Source organism: Glycine soja, chromosome 1, assembly GCF_004193775.1.
Source record: "Glycine soja cultivar W05 chromosome 1, ASM419377v2, whole genome shotgun sequence".
NCBI lineage: Eukaryota > Viridiplantae > Streptophyta > Magnoliopsida > Fabales > Fabaceae > Glycine > Glycine soja.
Genome location: NC_041002.1, coordinates 38,354,066 through 38,374,660, shown reverse-complemented (window position 1 = coordinate 38,374,660; position 20,595 = coordinate 38,354,066). Strand labels below are relative to the sequence as shown.

Here is a 20,595-nt window from a genome sequence, read left to right as displayed (position 1 = left end):
TTGGCTAAAATAGTCTTTTCAGGTCAAACTATCCCAATATATTGGAAAAAAAACGTTGTTCCCTTTTTCTACCCATTGGACTTCATATTCGTCGGTCCAACAAGTTAGTTAGCATTTTTGTAACCATACTCTGATTGAGATGGTTGTGGATGCTAAGTTTCTCTTTTTTTAACCTAATATTACTTGTGTATAGAAATCACTGCTTTCGGTGACTTTTATGCAGTTTGAGGGACTAAATACAAAGATATTGGGTGTTGCAGTGGACAGTGTGGTGAGTTTGTTTCAATCATTTTTAAAAGCACAAACCAAGTCTCTAGAATGAGCAGTCACTTAATTGTACTTGTGTGTGTTGGCAAATGGCTTATGATGAATACTCAGTGCTATGGAGCATAATAATTTCATTTCTAGTGTGCTCAATATTGAACTGTATTTCTTGTTGTGTGAAGTGGTGGTAAGTAGCTCCATAGCATAATTTAGGAACTTACACCTGAACACTGTTCATTGAATGCTCCTAAAAAGTTGATCATATAATTTGAATTCCTTGCTCTTTAACCATGAGAATTGAGAAATGCATCAGAGGTGCACAATGCATTAGAACTTAGAAGTGCATAGTTTCTTGATAGAATCTTCATAAGACCATAATTTTTTATACTTGTATCACTGGTTCACTGTCATAAGGGGGAAATTGGATCATCCTCTTGAAGCTCAATGATACTTCCTAGTTTTTTAAGTTAGTAGACTCATCTCCATGGATCTGAACCAACTATGGAAATTTTTTCATGAGAGGTGAAACTACCACCATGGAGTTGTCATTTGGGTGAATGTAAAATGGATTAGAAGGTTCTTGAGCACCGTCCACTGTGCACATAGATAATTTTTGAGTGCTCATTGTGAGAAAATGAGAGAGTAGAACCCTCTTCTAGACTAGATAAATGAAAGATGGTAAATGAAAAGTTTGAGTGTATTCTTTGTTAAACTCTAATTTATTCATGTGTTAAGCTAATTGAGAAATCAGAAACATAAATTATTACAGTCTGATTCAAATATTAGCAACTGTACATGGTAGGTTGAGTTCACTTTTAAAGAGCAACGTAACTATAATTGGTTATCTATCAATTGGTTGCTTCACTTGCTTGTATCAGCTGTGTCCTGTGCGGGCAACTTGAGCTGCTGATTACTCTATCTTTGTTGTATAGGAATACTAAATTTTTAACCAATACTATAGTTACAAAATGGCTAAGCTATTTTTTAGTTAGAAACTTGAGTGTTTGGATGTTTGTTCTCATTACTATTAGGTAGGTTTTTTTTGCTTAGGGAGTTTCAAGTGGGTCAACCTGTGAACAAAATGGACAAGATCAATTGAGTTTTAGTTGTTTTACAGTTTTCTAAAGATGTTTAGGTTGATTGCTTTGGATTTAGTTAATAGCATAGACAGACCTACAATATGTGAAAGCATGTAACAACTTGCCTAATTCTAAAGCTATTGTTGTGCCACATTCTTTGACCAAACTAAGCATCATAATTTCATTTGGAAACATACCTTCATTCAAATTATTGCAATGAATATAGGCCTTCATCATAGCAGTCCAACAAATGATACTAGCCTTACACAAGCCATCAAAAACCCTTCTCGCGTAAGCTACATTTTCACATTTAACATACATATCAATCAAAGCAGTACATAGAGGAGCTCCTGATTTTCCACACTTGCCATTTGTGATTACATAAGCAAGCATGGCTTTCCCCAATCACTCTCTCAGCAAGTTCTGTCAAGACATGTGTGATGCTTATCATTCCAATTTCACTAAGCTTGACTCTCATAACTTGCATATCTCTCAAAAGGTCCAATGCTTCATGAAGCAACCCATTTGTATCATAGCTGCTAAGCATACTGCTCCAAGAAACACTATATTTAGTAGATTAGAGGATAGTAACACTTGTTGTTTAGTCGATTTGTATAGCCTACTCATTGTCACATATTGATATCTGCTTTTCGAAATGATGATTGATGTAGGTGGTGATTGACTTATTTATTGGATTCTTGCTTTCATTTTGGACCGTTCTGCTCATCATCACAGGTACAAATGTTTGTTACCAATTAATATTTTTATTACTTGTTCACTGCCATTAATGACAACTGATATATGCTATACAAATTGTGTTCATGATGAGTGAACCTTAGATTTCCGTTTGAGACTGAATACAATGATTCTTGCAGACAGTTTACATTAATCATTGTATTCAACCTTGAATTGTCCGTTTGGACAGTTTGGGGAGACTGATATTTTTATGATAGATTCATGCGTTAAGGTTTAAATTATTTTGTTTAATTTGATGAAATTTCGGTACAATGCATTTCTAGTTGTTCTCTGAGTGCATACTTGATTATCGGGAAATTAATTTCATCGATTTCATGTCATGTACTTGGAGACCAATGTGAAATGCTGCCAAAATTTTGTCAAATTTAACAAAATAGAATTAACCCTGATGTACGAAGCTACTATAAAAAATGGGCTTCCTGAATAGGATAGGGCCACACCTATAATAAAAAAGTGAGATTTTTATGCATTGAATAACTTTGTGAGTATCACAAAGTTATTACTTAGATGGATCGAGGTTGGATGAATGAAAGTCGCATTAGCCCAGAATATGAGGAAGGCGTCGAGCAGTTCGTGCAATTTACTTCAGAAAAAAGTAGACCGGATGAAGATGGAAAATATTATTGTCCTTGCATCAATTGTTTGAACAGAAGACGACAAATACTGGATGATATACGGGAGCATCTATTGTGTGATGGGATTAACAAGAATTACACGATGTGGATATGGCATGGTGAATTGACAAACATGCAGAGTAGGTCCCAATCTGAACTGTTTGATGTAGAAATAGGCGATCGCTTGAAGGATATGATTCATGACCTTGGACAAGAGTCTTTTCAACTAGCACATGTCTCTATGTATGAAGGATTGCAAAGTGATTCAAAGAAGCATTTGTATACGGGGTGCAAGAATTCCTTGACGCTGTTGTCGGTGGTGTTAAGTCTGGTTAATGTTACGGTCAGATATGAGTGGAGTGACAAAAGCTTTAGTTCACTGCTTCAAGTAGTGCACGATCTGCTTCCAGAGGAAAACACGTTGCCTAAAAGTTATTACCAGGCCAAGAAGATATTGTGTCCTATGGGTATGGAGTATCAGAAGATTCATGCTTGCCCGAATGATTGCATACTGTACAGGCCTGAATTCAAAGAAATGTCCAAATGCCTTAGGTTTGGGGCATAACGGTACAAAGTGAAGGATGATGAGGACTGCGATGAAAACTCAAAGAAGGGCCCTCCAGAAAAGGTGTTGTGGTATCTTCCCATCATTCCAAGGTTTAAGCGTCTGTTTGCTAATGGAGACGATGAAAAAGACCTTACATGGCATACAAATAGGAGAAACTACGATGGAATGTTCCGTCATTCGGCCGATTGCTCCCAGTGGAAGAAGATAGATTATTTGTTTCCAGATTTCGACAAAGAGGCAAGAAATCTTAGGCTTGGACTAGCTAGTGACGGAATGAATCGATATGGCAATTTAAGCACTCAACACAGTTCATGGCCAGTTCTACTACTAATTTACAATTTGCCTCCTTGGTTGTGCATGAAGCGAAAATACATGATGTTGTCTATGATGATATCGGGCCCAAGACAGCCAGGAAATGACATTGATGTTTATCTAAGTCCGTTGATTGAAGACCTGACAAAGCTGTGGGACGAGGGCGTTTTAGTGTTTGAAGGGTTTCAGAATGAGACTTTTCAAATGCATGCAATGCTTTTTTGTACCATTAATGACTTTCCAGCATATGGGAATCTGAGCGGTTACAGTGTTAAGGGTCATCATTGATGCCCCATCTGTGAAGAAGACACAAGCTACATACAACTGAAACATGGTAGAAAAATAGTGTACACTAGGCATCGACATTTTCTAAAACCTCATCACCCATAAAGGCGATTAAAAAGCATTTAATGGAAGTCAAGAACACGAAACTACACCGATACTGTTGACTGGTGAGCAAGTCTTCCAACAGGTTCAACACTTGAATATTGTATTTGAAAAGACCCAAAAGAAGGAAAAAAGTAAGAGCTGCATATGGAAGAAGAGGTCGATTTTCTTTGATCTTCCGTACTGGTCTAACCTTGACATTAGGCATTGTATTGATGTTATGCATGTGGAGAAAAATGTATGTGATAGTGTCATTGGGACGCTCCTTAACATTCAAGGCAAGAAGAAAGATGGTTTGAATACCCGTCAAGATCTAGCTGAGATGGGCATACGATTGCAGTTGCATCCAAGGTCTGATGGGAAAAAAATATACTTGCCTCCAGCTTGTCATACTTTGTTGAAAAAGGAGAAGATCAATTTTTTTCAGTGTCTGTGGCGGGTCAAAGTCCCACAAGGATACTTTTCAAATATTAAGAATCTTGTTTAGTTAAAGAAGCTTAAGCTAGTAGGGTTAAAGTCTCACGATTATCACGTCTTGATGCAACTATTGTTAGCTGTGGCCATACGAGACATTTTGCCTAACAAAGTCAGGTTAGTCATAACTCGCCTGTGTTTTTTCTTCAATGCCATATGTAGCAAAGTCCTTGATCCTACCAAGTTTGATGACTTGGAAAATGAGGCTGCAATTATATTGTGTCAGTTGGAGATATATTTTCCTCCTACTTTCTTTGACATCATGGTTCACTTAATTATTCATCTGGTCAGAGAAATCAAATGTAGTGGTCCTATTTATTTGTGGTGGATGTACCCGATTGAGCGATACATGAAGATCTTAAAAGGGTATACGAAGAATCTACATTGTCCCGAAGCATCTATTGTTGAAAGGTACATTGCAGAAGAAGCCATTGAATTTTGTTCAGAGTACATTGAAGGGTAAACCCGTTGGGCTTCCCGAGTCTTGGCATGACGACAGAGTGGGCGGTAAGGGTTCAAGAGGACTGCATGTTATCACTCCAAGTGTAGAAGATTTGTTACAAGCTCACTTGTATGTCCTGAATAACAACAATGCAGTTTTTTCATACATACTTCAGCATGAAGGTTTAGTCAAACAAAGTAATCCAAAAATGTCAAAGAACTGGGTCTTGAAAAAGCATAACAAGACTTTCTTTGATTGGTTTAAAGATACAATCTTTGCTGAGGAAAATGCTTCTGAAACATTAAGAAAGCTAGCAGATGGGCCTAAAAGAAATGTTATAACTTGACAAGGATATGACATAAACAAGTATTCCTTTTATACAAAAGCATAAGACGAGAAAAATACAATGCAAAACAGTAGGGTCACCCTAAGGGTTGAATCTCAACACTTCACCAGTGTACATGATGACAATCCCTGTGTAGCTTCCATCCCTTACTTTGGGTTCATTGATGAAATTTGGGAGCTTAACTATGTCAAATTTACTGTTTGTGTTTTCAAATGTAAATGGGTTGATAGCAACACCGGTGTGCAGACCGATGATGTAGGATTTATGTTGGTAGACCTAAAGAAACTAGCTTACTACAATGACCCTTTCATCATGGCAGAACAAGCTAAACATGTATTTTATGTTCAAGACCCTTGTGATGAAAGGTGGTCAGTGGTTCTACACAGGAAAACAATTGGTTTTAATATAGAAGATGATGATTCATACATTGATACTTATGTTAGTCCTTTGTCCACACAAATCACTCCTAACATCGTCGGAGAAGAAGAAACTGACGATGTTCTTGCTAATCGTAATGATCATGATGAATGAGAATTAATTAACATCGTCTAATGTAATTTTCTAATTATGTATTTCATTTCGGTACATTCATTTACATAACTGATTCAATTTTTTGATAATGTTAACTAACTCAAATTTTTTACTTTACAGGCCCATGGCTACTCCACCTGGCACGCCTCCTCCTCCTTTTCCTCCTTCTCCTCCTCCTCCTCCTCCTGCAGTAGCATCACAGTCGTTGTCTACCTTGAAGCAGACACAAAAAGCCACACGGCTACGATACTTGGCAACTAGAGCACCTGGGGCAGACAGACCGGTGGTCCACGTCGATCCTGCGACCGGGAAGGCCGACGGTCCCCACAAGAAGAAATTAAGAACATATTTGGGGATTGTCGCTCGTGATAAGGTCGACGTGACATACGAGACTTGGAAGGAAGTCCCTGTTGCTCAGAAGGATTTGATATGAGAGGATATTCAGGTATTTTAGTTTTCATCTTTCATTTTCTTTATTAAGAAAAATTTATAATTTACTAACAATAAAACCTAATTTATTGTTTGTCAGGCTGAATTTGATATCCCTGAAGCATCTGATGGTACGAGAAAGAAGAAAATACTTCAAACTGCCGGAGAGTGGTGGAGATAGTTTAAATCTGATTTGACAAGGAAATGGGCACTTGCAGCCAACAAGGACAGTGTGGATGACACTGTTTATGAAAAATATGACATTAGCAAGTAGAAATGGGTCCAGTTTTGTCAAACCTGCAAAGACCTCTCGTGGGAGGTATGTACTTTGTCATTTTAATTGTTTTCCACTAAAAAATTAGTTATTATAATACATTGCAATAATGACTTTCATTAATGTTCGATTTTTGCAGGATGTGCGGAAAAAGGCACAGGCTATCCATAAGCAAAACACTGCCCCCCACGTGTTGTCTCATGGGGGTTATGAATATTTAGAACAGAAGCTGATGGCTGAGAAGACAGAAAAAATTGGAGAAAAATTCTCAATCTGGAAGCACTAAGGCCGTTATTGACCCTTCATCTCCCATCAGACGACACGTGAAGTGGAAGTTGGCCTGCACTAAGAAAACTGGGCAGATAACGTCTGAGGCAGCAAAGGAAATTACTGAAAAGATTGTAAGTCATTTTCAATTAAGAATTATAATTATCTTTGTTTATTCTGTGAATGACTAAACAAATATATGTGTTTTGTACAGGATTCTTTGGAGAAGCAGGCGCCACAGGGTTCCTTTGTCCCCTATGGACGTCAGGATCTCCTAACTACTGCCCTTGGGCGACCAGAACACCCTGACCGTGTGCGTGCTGCTGGAGCCAGTGTGATCATAAAGCAATACTTTGGATCGGCTCCACGAACCTCCCACAGTTCTTCCTCCATGTCTCCCGAAGAACTCGAGCAGCTGACTCAACAAACCAGGGACCAGCTGGAGGAGTCAATCACAGATAAAGTGACTCGGCAGCTAATGTTATCCATCAGCCAGATGCAGTCCCAGTTGCAATCACATATCTAATCACAGGGACTTGCACTGCCTCCAGAGCCTGAGGTTGGTCCCTCAGTTGCTCATGTCAACACAAAGGGGAGTTGTGTTGATCCCTCAGCGACCGATCCAGACACGGGTGACTCAAACAAATGTGGGTTGTACATCGAAGAAAATCCTTCCTACCTGGTTGCCCTAGGAAGAGTTTATGAGGGATCCACAGCCGTTCACAACATCCCTTTGTTGCATGGCCAAGTGAAGGTTGGTGTTGAGGAGGTTAAAGATGCAGATGCTCCCGTTCCTGTACCCACTGATGAGGTTATTTTAGTGGGGCAGACACTTAACACCTTCCTTGCTTGACCGACATATCTTGTCAAGCGTTTATCAAAATAGGTATTTTACTCTCATTATATGCTTCTTTTTTTCAATTGAATTTTTCACTATAATTAAATTATGTTAATTAACTATGTTGGATAAACAGGTAGCTATGTATCCAGCAAAACCTGTAGATGGGCCAGATCCTCAGGTACACGATCCTCTATATTTGATGACATTGACCATCCCATAGCTTTTTTTGAAGTCGTTGCAAGTTATGTGGGATGCTATCGTGTTCGTGGTGTTTAAGCAAGACTTCCCCTTGTACATAAAGCACGAAGATCTGTCTGAAATACCAGACGGTGGTCAATGTCTCAGCATCTCTGTTATACAGTTGTGGATTCTGTAAGTCAATTTACATTATTGTTAATTACCTAAGTTATTGTTTTAAATTCATTCATAATTAACTTCGTGTTAAGAACAATAGGCATCCGACTAAGACAAGTATGCGAGCAAGAAATTCTGATGTATATGGATTCCTCGAGCCACAGTCCATTCATAGATCTGGGCAATCACAATTTGAATAAGAAAGTTACATGAAGAGTTGGATGCAGAATTCAAAATGTGATGTCTACCTTCGAGCCTATCTGAATGGGTAAGTAAAACTGAACAGCTGAATTTAAATAATGTATAATACTACAATAACCCATATTGGTCTCCACTGCAGCGATCACTGGCAAATGGTCATCATTTTGCCTAAGGAAAATCTTGTTGTCTGGTTTTGTTCCTTGCATAACAGGCCAGACAACTACCTTAAAAGAATAATTAACAGGTCAGTGTTGTTTTTCAATACATTTGCATTAGTATTACTCAACAACATCAATATTTTAATGTTCTTTGTATTCAACACTGCTTTGAAAGGACTTGATGATACTCCACAACCTAAATCTAAGGCTGGTGCTAGGTGGATTGTTGTTAAGGTACATGATTTAAATAAAACTTCTACTTATATATATATATATATATATATATATATATATATATATATATATATATATTATGTGTGTATACACTAATTGTAGTTAATGTTTAATATCCAAATTTCGTTATGTATTTAGTATAATAGACAAAAAGGTAGCACTGAGTGTGGCTACTACGTCATGCATTGGATGTCCACTATAATCTTAGGAAGTTTCAGGAATAATTGTGAAACGGTAATTGTTTATTTCAAACAAAGTTGATTTTCTTATCATTGGTATTATATTATTAACTTATGTTTTATTTGATCATGCAGTATTTTAATGATGTTAGACCATTGGAAGCAAAGAGATTGAAGGCGCTTCGCATCCAGTGGGCACAATATTATCTCAAAGTTAGAAATCAAACTTAGGATGATAGGGAACTTAAGATGTTAGGGAACTATGTAATTTTAGGTTACTTAATTAGTTTACTAGCTTGCTTTACATTTTTTACAATTGTTGTTTCATTTTAACATTGAATATTCTTTATTGATAGTTATTAATAAATTATTTATTCATGGTTATCAATTGATTTTTTTACAATTGATAGTTTACTAGCTAGCTTTCTGCTAAAAACTGTTTGGAAGCAGAATGCAAATGATATATGTTGTGCTGTGTGGTCTGATTTGAAATTTACAGGTTAAATTTTTTATTTTTTGTAAAAAAAAATGTGTATAAGTTAAAAAACCAATGTTAATATATAAGTTAACAACATAAGTTATTTAAAAAAACCAATGTTAATATACACAAACAATATCCATTTTTCCAAAAAATCGATGTTAACGTATAAGTTAGCATCGATTTTTCAAAAAATCGATGTTTTTTGCGTATATTAACATCAGTTTTTTTTAATAATCGATGTTAATATCCAAAATTTTAACATCAGTTTCTATAAAAAAAAACCAATGTTAACTTATACGTTAACATTAGTTTTTGTTAAAAACTGATATTAACGTATAAGTTAACATCGGTTTTTGACTGAAACCGATGTTAACGTTTGTAAGTTAACATCAGTTTTTATATAGAACCAATGTTAACGTATAAGTTAACATCAATTTTTTTAGAAAACCGATGTTAATCTATAAGTTAACATCAGTTTTGTATAAAAACCGATGTGAACTGTCAACATTCATACATTTTTTGTGTGTAATTATTATTAACCGATGTTGTCAATTTTACGTTAACATCGGTTTTAGAAACCGATGTTAACGATAATACTTTTAACATCGGTACTTTCAACATCGGTTAAAAATCGATGTAGAATGTCTTAAATAACTGATGTAAAAAACATATTTTCTAATAGTGATACCACTATTAAATAATATCACCAAATCAATATTTATAAAATTGTTGAAACTATTACAAAAAAAAAATTCAATACAAAACAAATTAAAAAAAATAAATCAGAAAAATATATTTAGAATTAAAAAATACCATACGAATCAGCAATTTGTATGACTCATACGGATTGACAATCCGTATGAACCAATCTGTATGGTCATACGGATTGGCAATTTGTATGGTTCATATGGATTGACAATCTGTATGTTTTGGAAAAAAAATTACACGTCTCTTCTTCTCTGGCAATGAAAAACCACCGAACTTCACTGTTTATTCGTAAACAATGCACGTACACCATCAGAGACAACAAACGCTCGGAAAAGGAGGCTAACAGATGCAAGTTACACTAGGGGAATGCGGTTTAAAAAAAAAAATAGGCACTACAGAAATGAAAAACATAACATGTTATTTATAACTGAAAATACCTATAAGGGCATTTTCAGTATTTTGAAAAACTGTTAGGTGTCCCGCAAAAATGTTGGGTGGCCCAAGCAGTTGCCTTGAAAAAACTTTAGAAAACCTATATGCATTTGTGGATTCTACATAACACCCAATGGTAACAACTTACAAAATGTTAAACTTTGGGCAATTTCTATAATAACCTTGTAAATACACACTCCTTCCTTATCACTTTCTGCCTTATGTTCTTTAGAAAAACAAGCCCCCCCCCCCCCCCGGTCAGCATTCTTTCTACTCGTCATTGATCATTTTACCGTTAGACCCTTCTCTTTTCAATTGCCCCTTTCCCTAATTTGGAATATCTTTTTCGTGAACAGGTGTTAGGTTTGAGTTGGTGTTGTTTTAGGCAAGCCCAAATCTAGGGGGAGAGAATGGGGGATTGAAATGACATTGAGTGTTTGACACAATCAATTAAGAACAAGATTGACTACTAAACCCCAGTTTCATCACCTTCACACTGTGAGAAAGCTACGCGTGCAACAATAACAAGTGATCCAAAGTAAAAGGAATTATTGTTGTGTGTGAAACTCAAAATCTGATACATTAGATTAATTAAATGCCTCAAAATTACTAAACAACGGAGTGACTTTTCTACTCCTAAAAATAATCTCTACAAAAATAATTTCACAGATATTACAAGAACTCTTGTTTTTTTCCTCTCATTTATTGAAGCTTGTATGTTGTCTCCCTAAGTGTGAGTGCTTCACCATCTTCCCTTTCCAGCTTATGCTAGCCAGTGTCTGACTTATAATATTGATTCAAATTTGACATACAAGAGAAGAAAGCAAAATTCAAATTTGTTAAGTGTTGAATGTTAAAATATTTGTCATGGATTAGTATAAATATTTATTATATTATCTTTTAGTATCATCAATCGACAATTTGAGATAAAATAATTATCATATATATATTACATATATTTTGAATAGGATTAAGATAAGATTGATCCTCGGATGGATTTAGTCAATCATTTAGTAAATAGTTCATTGAGAGGTCCATAACTATTGCTAGGGGATTAAAAATTTGTTATCTCATTAATTAAGCACATTTACTTGTTATTATTGTCTCTCTTACACTCGCATTCTCTTAAACAATACCTAGAAAGTGGATAGAAATTCTCTTAAGAGCAATTATGGGTTTCTATCGCCAAGTCAGGCTCATGGAGATGATTGTGAGTTCATATTTGTCTTCAATAACCTTCTTAATTTTATTGCCATACTCATGCTATAATTTGTATCTATGCACATGGTTTACAAAGCTATAATCTCCATGTCATTAAAGTATTTCAATACCAGTGGGCTCTAATGAGAATCCTAATCTTATTTTGGTATACAAAGGATTAGTAAGAGCATATAACCTTGTGTCATGCCTCGAGACTTATGAAATTAGTATTGTCATTTATTATTGTGCACATTTAACGATCATATGACATACTCTAAAAGACTTTATTATTTATTTTTATCCTATTGTGTTGAGATACATAAAATTCATTGTATCATAGTAGGTATCTTTAGCGGACGTGAATGTCATTTTGTTGAAAATTGCACTATTAGCCTTTGACATGCAATTATATTGTGCATTTCTTTTAGCTGAAACTACACATTTGGTTTGGTAAAAATTTATAAGTATATTGTAAATGCAATACTCCTATGAGTATAATTCTCTACATTGTCAAGGTGCTTGTGATGATAGTACTCCTATTGAGTGCAATTTTGCAGCATTGAGGTACTTATAAATTTTAGGTTTAGACCAATGATCTAAGTGTTTGCTCATTATTGACACTTTATGGTCACATTAATCTAGAGTATCATTTTATTTAAGCTAGGTGTATATGTGATCTAAGTAGGAAATTAATGAAATTCCTAATTCCCTTCGGGTATGCATAGTAACTTATTTTGTAGAACTCAAATTAAATGAATGCCAAATATAGTAAGAGTATTTGTTGATTTAGTCTATACATGATCACTCTTATTAGGCTATAGCAAGCAATTAGATGCATGTGGATTGCATTCTAACCTTTAAAACATTTCATACTTAAAGTGATCATGATGTTGAAAGAATGTTGTTCTAGTTTATGCTTCTTCAACCACTTTCCCTCACGGTTTCTAGTTGTTATTTGGGGTTCTCCCCAATCCGTTCACACACACACACACACACACACACACACACAAACATTTGTATATCTATTGACCAAAGACTTAACTATTGAGGTTTGAGAATTTTATTGCTCACACGTGATTGGTTAAGTTTTTTTATTTATGAATTGGGCCATTGGGATTATGAAAACTCTCATGAGATATGTATAAAGTAATATTGTCTTAGTAACATGTCTTAGCATTTTCATATGCTTGGACCATTGCTATATAGCATATTTTGACTATTAAGTTATGATATTCCGTGTACTCTTTTCTTGTGAGAAATATGTCTAACTAACATGATATGTATCTCTATCAGATATTATTTGGTAATGTTAGAGATTTTAGATTTCTTACATTATTGTTGACATATGATTAAAATTGTTGTTTTAACCATGAAGATTCCTATTTTAATTATTGGTTAATATTATCCAAGTGGGAGAGTGTTAATTAAAATATTTATTATAGATTAATATTAATCAATAATTCTTATATTATCTTTTAGTAACACCAATTGACAATTTGAGATAAAATAATTATCATATGTATATTACGAATATTTTGGATGGGATTAAGATAAGATTGACCAAGTGATGAGTTGGATTAATCATTTAGTAAATATAGGGAATTATAAATTTGATATACCATTACGTAAATTCTCTATGATTATTTCTCTCACTTTAACATCCTTTTAAACAATCCCCTAGAAAGTGTGCTAAATTTCTCTCAAAGCAATTATGGGTTTCTATCGTTAGGTTATGCTTATTGAGATGAACACGAATTTATGTTTGTCTTCAATAACCTTCTTAATTTTATCGTTATATTCACATGCTATATTTTGTATGTATGCATATGTTTTATAATTTTCCATCATTAAAATGTTAAAGAACATCTAAGATTTCAAGTTAAAAGTTTGTCGAGAGACGAGAAATCAGACTAAATGACAACCAATTGCAAGAGGTTATTTCTAACCTTGGGCATCTAATTTGTTTAGTTCTCAAAAACTTCTTTGAACAAAAACCTTATCATACTTCATTAGTGGATCAATTAAAATCATCTTCAACATTTTTCCTTGTTTTTGAACTTCTAAAAATTTTGACAAATTTGTATTTTATCACTTCCATCACTACCGGAAACAAGATATAAAAAGATGGTTCTAAATGTCATTCAAAGACGGTTTTGAACTATCTTTAAAGCCTACATCGTCGAAAGTCTTGACTTTTGACGACGGTTCAATAAAAAATAGTATTAGAAAATGTATCATTCTAAGACAGTTGTTAGTTAAGAACCGTCTTATAAGGGTTTTTAAAAGAATCATCTTAAAATATTTTTTTAAAAAAATAAAAATTAATGAGGATACAAAAACCATCTTAGAAAGTCTTTTTAAAACGATTTTTCAAATAACTGTCTTAGAATGTCTTTTTTAAAAAAAAATGAGGATTCTAATACGGTTTTCCCAAAAACCGTCTTAGAAAGTATACTCTCTAAGATAATTTTTCTAAGAACCGTCTTAGAATGTATTTTTTTAAAAAAAAATAATTTAATGAAAAAAGTTCTAATCAATCCGTTTTAGATGTCATTTTTTAATGTGCATTTACACCACACAATTATTGAAAGACAAGGCTATTAAAATTATGTTTAAGGGATTTATCAACAAAAAGAATCCACAAAAATTACAATCAGAAAACTACCAACACCCAAAACTAACTATTAAAATCATGTATAATATAGCTAAAATGCAAAAATACAAACTTACCATAGCGTACAATACTTCCAACACCACCACAATCCACAAACAAGCCCTATAAATTAATAGCTCAAATAATATTAATCACTAAAAGTAAAATATCAAAATATAAATTATAATATCATAAGTGACATAAGAACCTGATAACATAAACTGGTGGGAGCTACATATTATTTGTCGAGGAGGAAGAGAACGGGAGAGATATGAGAAACACATTCCAAATTAAAATCAACATTTTAAAAGATAAATAATCAGTCAGAACTAAAAAATACAAAAAAAGTCCAGAATGATCATTTAATCTATATATTATTATTCTAATTTTTAAATATAATTTTTTAAAACTAATTTACCCTCTTTAAAAAAATTAATTTATTTAATTAATAATATTAAATTTTTTAATAACATTATTTTTTTCAAATTTACCTCTGAAAATATTAGAATTCATCATTTCTATTTTCACTTAATTAATTACTTCCTACTTAATTAATTAATGTGTGTTAATATTTTTCTTCACATAAAGGATATCTGGGTTTGATTCTCCTAGGTGGGTCTCTCTAACCTATCACTTAGTTAGGGTACAACATATAGAGCAATGAGAGATGATGGGTTTAAAGTCATCATTATGGTCAATCCAATCTCGGTCAAATGAAAGTTGCTTGGTTGCAAAAAAAAAATGCTAAAAGATAAAAATAAATTATCCTAGTCTTGAACCATTTGTGGATGCATAAATTAAGAACCCAACTATTTAGGCCAGAGCTTCATGATATAGTACCACACTATAAATAGTTTGTTTGTTTCTTGCTATGTCTAAAAAAAAGGAGAAAAATTGTTTTCCTTAGATTTATAAGTTTCAGCTTTTAACGTCACTCTAACACCTCGTTCTTTCTTGAGGTGGCCACAATCCAATTTAAAGAAACAATGTGTTGTTCTTGGCTTCCTTGCTCTCTCCACACATATAGCTCCATACCTCCCTGACATTCCATGCTGGAAATTATACCTTCCTTGAAATTGAAGTGTGATTGTTGTGCTAATAATTAATTCCATAAAATATCATATGTACATCAAAATGGTAATGATAAAAACTTGGCAATTAGTGTGAGCCTTTATGTTGAGAATTTTTAAAACAAGTGTAAGATTCCTCAAATTTTGCCAAGTCAGAACTAAATATTTCAATCTTATAATTTTAGGGACTAAAAAAATAGTTTACTCATAAGGCACACACAAAATATAGCTAAGCAAGAGCAATATATTTGTTAGTCGGGAAACAAAAAGATTCCCTTGGCTTGATTAACATCTTAGCAAGTCCAAAATCAACAACTTTTGCATTGAATTGAGTATCTAGAAGGATGTTGCTTGTTTTTATATCTCTATGAACCACAAATGGTGAACAATCATGGTGCATATAGCTCAAACCTTGAGCAATTCCAATGGCTATTTTCAACCTCTTTGGCTAATCAAGGACCACTTTACTTACTGAACCTGACTTAAGCTTCTGGTGCAGTCACTTATCTAGGTTGTGATTTTCCAGATACTCATACACAAAGAGCATAGAATCCTCATTAGAGATACAACACATCAATCTCACAATGTTGGTATGAGGAATATTGCTTAGTATTCTAACTTCTGCATGGAAAGAGTTCTCAAGCTTCTTTTCTAACTTTCTATTATTCCAAATATTTTTTACAACAACATAGTCTGAACTAACATCAATGTGGTATACTATACCATATCCACCACTACCAATGATGTTTTGTTCTGTCATTAATTGATGACACAATGCTTGATTCTATGAAATTAAGCCTCTCAAAAGAAATGAGCTTCCATGAGTTAACCAATCCTTGCTTTCTTTTTCTGTTAAATCTAATAAACAAGAGTGATAGCAAAAGGGTCAGTAACAAGGCTACTATCACCAAACTTGTAACCAAACCAACAGACCAAGATGAGCCTTTGTTTTTTCTTTGAAGGCCAGATTTACATAAGGTAAGGTTCAGTGTTGGGGTATCAGCACAAAGACTAGAATTGCCCAAAAAGCTACTAGCAAACACCAAAATTTCAAATTCACTTGGAATCCTCCCAATCAAATGATTAAAAGACAAATTGAGATTGGTGAGTCTAGGGTGTAGAGAAGGAACTTGGCCAGATAATTCATTTTCTGATAGATCAAGTTGACTAAGGGTAGGTAATTGACCAATTGCATGAGGAATTTGTCCATAGAGTTGGTTTTGGTTCAAATTCAGAGCTATTAGGGATTTCCATGACATTATATCTAATGGAAGTGCCCCAGTGAGTTGGTTCTGATCAAGTAATAAGGTTGTTAACTTAGGAAGAGCTGTTAGTGGAATACTTTCATTAAAATTGTTCTTACTTGCATCAAACATTACCAAATTAGTCCATCATGACACTCCACTTGGAATTCCACCAGAAAACTGGTTGTAACTTATTTATTTATACTATTTTATTGTAATTCTTTAAAAGATAGGATGCTGACATGTAGAGGATTATTATTCACTATTTCACTTATTGGTAGCAATAAGTTTATTTAAGTATACTCCTCTTGTTAAAAAAAATATGAAACAATATGTGCATTGTAATGTCCAAAGTGGCAGAAAGACTCAAATAGAGCAAATGTTCAGAATAAGTAAGAATCAAGCACATATGAAAGAATTAAAAGAATAAATCTTACTTATATAGTTTTATTACTTTGGGAGCTACTTAAGAAAGAAGATAATACTTGACTAACAACATTGGTGCTTTATTCTTTTAATAAAATATAGAAAACTTATTTTTTGTAAGCAAAAATTATTGAAACTATATCCGTTAAGAATTTAGTTATACTGCAAAACTACATTAGCAAAGATAAGGTTTAGAGTCTTCAATCTCTGCATCAGATACCTCAAATTTTTCATGCAATTATGCTGAAACACCAAGATAAAGATCAAGTTTTGTTGTGTTCATCCACTCATCATGCTTAAGTCTGAATTCATGCCTGCACAAATACATTCAAAAAATAGTCACTATATAATTGAAGACTTCCATAGTCACTATATAATTGTGCAAACCCACAATGAGGAATAAAGAGAAGCCTAAAAAGCACAAATATTTTTTAATAATAAAGAGAAAAACTTGGACATTTCAATACATGTAAAATCATTCACCTGTTTTCACTAAACAACTTAAGCTTTTAGGATAGTTTATTCATGACAATAGTATAATTCACGTTTCCTTTTTATTTTCCTCTTTCTATGTTGATGTTTGTTTATTTTCAAGAAGAAAGCAAGCATGACATCATCTTTTATGTCCCTGTGAGACACTCCAATACAATTGTGAATATAAGCTAGTGCTCTACATATCTATAAAAATAAATAAGAAATAGAAGAAATGAGAATACAAGACAATCAGTCAACATTGTGAATATAAGCTTGTGCTCTACATATTATAGTCCTAGTAGTAAATAAGAAAGCTAATTGCATTGTCAAAAGTAAAAAGAGAATACAAGACAATCTGTCAACATTGTAAGCTTTCCTCTTTGGGAATTCAACAAGAAAACCCAAAACTAAAATATTTGGCTTCAAAATCCAAAACAGATTGCTTACTTAAAGAAAATTAATTTAAGGTGGGCTAACTTTAATAGTGTAAGACTCTGCTAGTTCCACTTTGAAACAGTATTGGTATAATATTACACAGAATCATTATTTTAGTTTCTGGGAAAAGATGGAACAAAGTCAATAAAAAAAGCTCTGCTCGTCTAATCCAAAGTGTTGCCTGCGAATGTAGATAGGTGTTGTGTGTGCACCGTCATTATCCTGCAAGTAAGCACATTAATACAGATGGAACAAAATCTATTAACAGGAAATCAACAAATTTTATGATTCTCAAGTCATACCATAGCCTTGATGCATCCATATCCATAAAATTGACATGAAACTGTCTTGTTTGTAGAAAAGAATATCTGGTGTCTATTGGAGATAATTCTTTTGAAAATTTGACTCCCTTCGTTTTTTAAGAAAGTTGAATAACAACCAAAGTGAAAATGGATAGAATAAAGCATCCTTGCAAAACATTTACCAAAAAATATGAGAATTTGGTGAATAAAATTCTGGCATAAAAGCCTTCAGCAAACCCTAACACAGTTGCCAAGAAGAAATGAAGAGAACCAAGAGAGAGGTGTGAGCGGCAGGGGTTGTTTTGGGTTTCTAAAAATAATTTAGGAAACTAACACAGTTAGACCGAGGGGTGCCAAAAGTAATGTCTGAAAAAAAAAAAAGGAAATACATATGTAATTAGTATAAATGTTGGGAAATATTACTGTAATTTGTTTTTGTGCTCTTTAACATAAGTTAAAATGAATTGCTTTTGTGCTCTTTAACATAAGTTTCTATATAATTTAGTAGTTAAATTGAGAATCTACCACTAATAGTATAACCAAAAAAAAAAAAAAAAAACGAACAAAGAATGTGCCACACCAGTAAAATCTAAAAGGAAGACATAATAAGGAAGTCCAGTCACATTGCCTGCGCAAATCAAACAGATCACAACGCATACATTCAGCTTTTAGCGTGTCATGGTGTTCCCCAACTACCTCCATGTAAGAAAGCAACCCAGTGCATTATTAAATAATTCCTTTTCTCTTTTCGTTCTTTTGCCCTAGTTTATGTCTCCCAAGCAAACATCCTCTTCCACATTAATTGTCTAAGTTTACACAAAAATCTCCATGATGTCGGATAAGCGTTACTTTACAATTTGTGGCTTCCTTTGGTTCTGAACTAAAAATCAAGGACCCCAAAAAGATCGCCCAAATATTTGTACTGTGTGGACAATATCATGTTCACTAAGAATGGACCCTCTCGTGTTGATAATAAATTGTATTGAAATTTTATATATTTATTTGGTTCTTATAAATATTAAATAGACACTACTTTCTGAATTTAGAGGTGTCAACTGAGTAGATTCAGTTCATCCAGATTCACTCACCACATTGAATAAAATAGGGATCAATTTAATCCAGCTAACGCTTTTGAGGGAAAAAAAATAATTTGACTCAATTCACTATGGCATAGTGAGTTAAGTGGATTGGCTCAACTCAAAAAGCTAACTTAAATTTATAAAAATACAAAATACTAAATAAATATAAAAAGGTAATGAACATAAATACAAGTCCAATAATATATTAATTCATTTCAACAAATTCAAAGTTTAAAGTACAAAATAAAAAAATTATTACAAGAAATTTAAAACTAAAATAAAAATAAAAAGTGAGTTAACTCAACTCATCTCATTTTTGTTGACTCACTTTAATCAGGAGTTATGTGAAAAGAGTCAAATAAATCCAAAAAAGGTAAATAAATTTTTGTTTTCAATCTATTTAACTCAAGTCAGGTTAACTCAGATTAACTCATGTACTAAAGTTCACTTTGACACTTTTCCGATTTTTCTTATTCAATATTTTTATTAATAAAATTTTAACATCATTTTTATCATGTTTAATCCCTCCACTCCTTATCTCACTTTCTCATTATTGAGCTAATGAGCTGAGTAACCAATTCCCTCTTATGCATCCACTAGGTCGTTCAACATAAGAATTAGAATATATTTATCTAGTTATACAAATTGCATTCTTTTCATATAAAATTTGGTAAGGGAGTGTGGGGGCAATAAGAAAATCACACACTATAGGGAATGAGACTAAAATGTGATCATAAATCAACCCATCGGTTTTTATCAAATGTAAAATAAAGCAGTCGGGCCCTTAGCATGGTTTGGCAGGGTGTTGCTTGGGGCACCCATCAACATGGGTGAAAGAGCTAAAATGCCCTTCACCCTTTCTTATAAAAGTCAGTAGAGACTCGTCCGTATGAGTCACTATTCATTCTCCTCTCCCGTGTCATTTCTTCTTCTTTTTACGAACTGCTTCTTCTTCCTCTTTTCTCTGGTGCCTTTTATTCTTCTTCTTGTTTTCGTGGTGGTCCGTGGTTGCTATTGTGGTGCTTTCGTCTTCTTCGGTTGTTCCTTTGGTCTTCTTGATCGCTTTCGAGGTTAGTGAATCCTTCTCCTTAGCTATTGTGTATTGTATTGTGTTTTGGTTTGCATTGGTTGTGCGCCTTTGTGGTTGTTGGTTCTCCCATGCCCCTCCTTCGTTTTCATTTCCATGCCCCTGCTTCTGCGTTTTCTTTCTCCCCCGCCATGGTTATTTTTTCTAAAAAACCCATACGAATTTATGGTCCATATGGATTGTCAATCCATATGACCCATACGGAATGACAATCCGTACCCTTTTTTTTTTAAAAAAATAAATTTGGAAAGCGTTTATACGAAAATTTGATTTTGTTGAAATGTAAATTTTTTG

The 20,595-nt window shown here is 33.7% G+C and overlaps 1 pseudogene; it reads right to left on the bottom strand.

The window, feature by feature from the left end:
• Positions 1–15,483: 15,483 nt before the first annotated feature.
• LOC114372453 lies at positions 15,484–18,837 on the bottom strand (annotated as a pseudogene).
• Positions 18,838–20,595: the final 1,758 nt, after the last annotated feature.